General features: G+C 36.0%; 1 non-coding gene across 1 annotated transcript; it reads left to right on the forward strand.

Annotated features, from left to right (window-relative positions):
* The first annotated feature begins 2,342 nt into the window (after positions 1-2,342).
* On the forward strand, positions 2,343-2,449 carry LOC128294980 (small nucleolar RNA R71). The gene has a single exon (XR_008285287.1). It is a non-coding gene; the product is annotated as a small nucleolar RNA R71 (small nucleolar RNA).
* Positions 2,450-4,773: the final 2,324 nt, after the last annotated feature.

Raw genomic sequence — 4,773 nt, forward strand, 5'->3', positions numbered from 1 at the left:
CAACCAGTAACAGTTCTTGTTGGGATCAATTCGTTACTCTCATTCCCAATAATCATAATTCCACCTTTCTTTGGCACACACTGTACCGGACTTACCCAAGAACTATCTGAAATAGGATAGATGATTCCTGCATCTAGCCATTTGATCACTTCCTTTCTCACAAATTCCTTCATAATAGGATTAAGCCTCCTTTACCCATCAATTTGAGCTTTTTCACATTTCTCTAGAATAATTTTGTGCATGCAAAATGAAGGGCTTATACATCGAATATCAGCTATTGTCCAACCAATTACTTTCTTAAATTTCTTTAGAACAGAAATTAATTGCTCATTTTGATATTTTGTCAGTTCGGCTGAAATAATCATAGGCAAAGTAGAACAATTACCTAAATAAATGTATTTCAAATGGGAAGGAAGTATATTTAGTTCTAGTGTAGGTGGTTCTTCGATTGACAATTTGGGTTGCATAAATTCTCTAACTTCCAACTCCCATGGTTTAAACCCTGTGGATTGAATAACATTCCTCGGGTTGGCTTCCATCACAACCATGTTTTCTTCACCTTCTTCATCCTCCAAAGGGTCAAACCCTAAGGCTTTCTCCAATGGATCTTCTTCAAGATGGCTTTCCATAGAAATCAAGGTTTCTATTTCTTCCATAACTGAGCACTCTTCTATTGGATTGGGAAATTTCATCGCTTTAAGAATGTTAAAAGTTACCTGATCGTCTTGAACTCTCATGGCGAGTTCACCTTTCTACACATCAATTAACATTCTTCCCGTGGCTAGGAAAGGTCTCCAAAAGATAATTGGCACTTCCTTATCTGTTTCAAAATCTAGAATAATGAAATTAGCAGGAAAAATAAATTTATTGACTCTTTCCAAAACATCCTCCAACTTTCCTTCAGGGTATGCTAAAGATCGATTTGCTAGCTGGAGTGTCACAGTTGTAGGTCTTACTTCTCCTATCCCTAGCATCTTGAAAATAGACTTAGGCATCAAGTTGATACTTGCTCTTAAGTCACACAAAGCTTTACTACAATAAGATTCACTAATGTTACAGGGTATCGTAAAGCTTCCTAGATCCTTCAATTTTGGTGGTAGCTTGTTCTGCAGGAACGCGCTACACTGCTTTGTCAGAGCGACAATATCATACTCACTCAGTCATTTCTTCTTGGATAGTACATCCTTCATAAACTTCACATAATTTGAAATTTGATCTAAAGCCTCCACCAATGGAATATTAATGTGTAATTGCTTCAGAACATCCAAAAACTTATTGATTGCACCTCCTGTTTCTGCTTGTGTTGCTGTAATCTTCATGGATATAGAGGTGATGAAACTTTCAATTGAACCGGACAACTCTTCTAAGTAGGTAAATCTGCATCCAAAAAAGATGTTAAAGTATATGAATTCACTAAGTTAGGATTTACCTTGTCAGTCTTTGTAAATTCTGACTCTTTTGGTGTAGGGACTTCAACAACTGGTTGACTTTCCCCCTTTTCAACAGGCTAGTCCTCAACATCAATCAAGCAGGGTTCTAGAATTTTACCACTTCGCAATGCCACTTCTTTGATATGTTCTTTACCCAAATTTCTTGGATTCTCAGTATCGCTTGGCAAGGTTCCTTGTGGTCTATTACGAAGCTTAGTAGCTAACTGACCCATTTGGTTTTCCAAATTTTTTAGTGTTGCTGCTTGACTCTGGATCAAAGCGCCACTTTTTACCATGTATGCTTTCAACAAGTTCTCAAAACTATTTGATGAATCAGCTTGAGGTGTTTTCAGAGCTTGCTGATTAAACCCCTGAGATTGGTTAGGTCTATGCTGCATAAAGTTGTTGTTTGGTCCATTTCCTTGGTTGCTCCAAGAAAAGTTGGGGTGATTACGCCATGAAGGATTATAGAAGTTGGACTGGGGTAATTGTCCACTCCTATTTTGATGTTGGTTCCCCACATAGTATACTGACTCGGGATTCAATGGGCAATTCTTGAAAGAATGACCTTCCCCACAGTATACACAGAAAACTACTTCAAACGGACTTGGTGGCTGATCTACAAAATTATTAGCACCATTAGTGGTAAACTGCTTTAGCATAGAGGAAATAGACGATACCTGAGCTGATAAGGAAGTGAGAACATCAACTTCATGAACTCTGGCTACACGTCTTCCTGAAGCTGTTCGATTTGTTGGCCATTGATAGTTGTTGCTCATGATCCTCTCGATGATCTCATAAGCCTCATTATAAGACTTAGACAAAATTGCACCATTCGTAGAAGCATCTACCATTAATCTTATATGTACATTGAGACCATTATAGAATGTCTCCAACTAGATAAAATGAGGAATCCCATGATGAGGACACTTACGAAGTAACTTCTTGAATTACTCCCAAGCTTTATACAAAGACTCGTCATCCAATTGTTGGAAAGTTGTGATCTCGTTCCTCAACTTAGCGTTTTTGCTAGGTGGGAAATACTTCACCAAAAATCTCTCTGCTAATTATTGCCATGTAGATATAGAACTTGGTGGAAATGAATTGAGCCATGCTCGTGCTCGATCTCGCAATGAGTACGAAAATAACTTCAACCTCAATACGTCTTCAGTCACACCGGCTATCTTGAATGAGTCACCCACTTCAATAAATGATCGAAGGTGGAGATGTGGATCTTCCGTGGGCATACCACTAAATTGGCCCACCGTTTGTAGCATTTGAAACATCACTGGTTTCAATTTGAATTGGGTTGCCTCAATATCTGGCCTTCTAATTCTTGGATTTAACTCATTGAAAAGTGGCATAGCATATTGTCTGATGCATCGATCCCTATCATCGAAAATGAGGATAGGATTTCGTACATGTTCAGCTTCATTACCTTGATCTTGATTTTGATTTCCAAGGTCCATCTCGTTTTGTCTCTAAGCTATTCGCTCCCGTCTTCTTTGTCTAAAAGTTTGCTCAATTTCAAGGTCTACTAGAGTAAATCGATAATCCGATCTATGCTCATAAACACCTGGAAAGAAAATTACAAAAAAAAAGAATAAGTTAGTAATGTTAGAAGTAACCAAATTGAAAATAAATAATTTCACAAAAAATGACTATGGCAACAGCTGACAATCCCCAGCAACGGCGAAAAAACTTGTAACGCTCGGGTTTGTGCAAGTGTACATAGTCATTATCAAGTAATAAGTAAGTATCAAGTTATCGTCTCCACAGGGATTGTATTTGTGCTAAGTCACTTCATTTGTAAAAGTGTATTAACAATTTGATAAATAGAAAACAATATAATTGAGAAGTGATGAAAAATTAAGTATATGAAACTAAATGCAATAATCCCTAATGCAATTTATCCTAAGTATGCAAACTATATGAATGAGATAGATTTTAGCAGAATCAACATAATAAGCAAAAATTATAACATAAATAAGCTAGGACAATTACTTTAATTAAACTCAAATTATTATCAACATGCTTACAATATTCGAAAAAACATTCCATGGCAACTCAATCTTTCATAAGTTTAGAAACCATGTTAGGTCCTTTCGGAATCCTTTACTTAGTAAATACATATTTTACTGATCCTTATTTACTAAGGGTTTTTTAATATTCATGCGAGGTAACATGGACGTGTTAGGTTTGAAACAGTTTAATCACACAAATCTAGAAACTATGCAGATAACAGAGCCTGGTTAGGGTTGTTATGCAACTTGCAATTTAATCAGGTTAGGATCTAAATTGAGCATGCACATTTCAATTATGCGTCCATTAGCCGTTTTCTAGTTAGGATCGCTCAGCTAATTTAGGTGCATTTCAATCACGTATGAATGAAATATAAACTTGATTTTAATTGAAAACATGATCGATTGAGGCACAAAATTATAAGCATGAATCAAATAATTATTATTAAATCAAAGAAATCATCCTAGCTTAAATAAAATTAAGCTATCATTGTTGTAAACAAGAACAAAGAACACATAGCAAACATTCTTGAACTAAATTAATGTGAGAAAGATTAAACCCAATTTAGAGTGGCTGTCACCCAAGACTCTAACTGATGAGGGCTCATTCATTCCTTCGCTTTGCTCCTTTGCTGATAGCTCTCCGAGGTGGCCGACCAAGGGTTCTTTAAGAGGCTAATTTGCTCAAAATCTTTATGCAAAAATGATGATAGGTGTGAGCGCTAAGAGAGTTGAGAGAGGGGAGAATGATGAATGAGTGAGAGATGATTGAGGGATAAGGGATGAGGGATGATTGAAAAAGTGAGAAAGGGGTTCTTATTTATAGGTGAGGTATGGGAGCTAGTTTGCTAAAAATAGGAATGTCATTCTTTGAAAACTCCTTCCAAGGGTGGCCAGCCATGAATTGAAGGAATATGGCTGATTTTGCTTGATTCTTGGTCAATTTGAGTGCCACAACAACTCAGGACTAAGACTCAGACACCAGCAAATCTTCAGGCAAATATCTGATTTCTTCAACTCTTCAAGGACCTTATGTAATTAAACCAAAAGATGGTTTATGAACCTCCATATTCAACCAAATTTTGGGTTGACTTGGCCCTCTATTTGGACGGTTTTGTGATCAAATTAAAGCTCTCAGACCTGTCCAAAAAATAAATCAAAAAGTTAGAGGACCAAAGAATTAAATTTTACCAACTTAATTAAATTAATTAAAACTCAAATTATTAATGAAATATTTAAAATGAATTATTAAATATAATTTTATATTTTATTATTTTATTTAATCATGCATGACCCACTTTATGTCATAAAAATATAATATG

This window comes from Gossypium arboreum, chromosome 6 (assembly GCF_025698485.1).
Source record: "Gossypium arboreum isolate Shixiya-1 chromosome 6, ASM2569848v2, whole genome shotgun sequence".
Lineage (NCBI taxonomy): Eukaryota > Viridiplantae > Streptophyta > Magnoliopsida > Malvales > Malvaceae > Gossypium > Gossypium arboreum.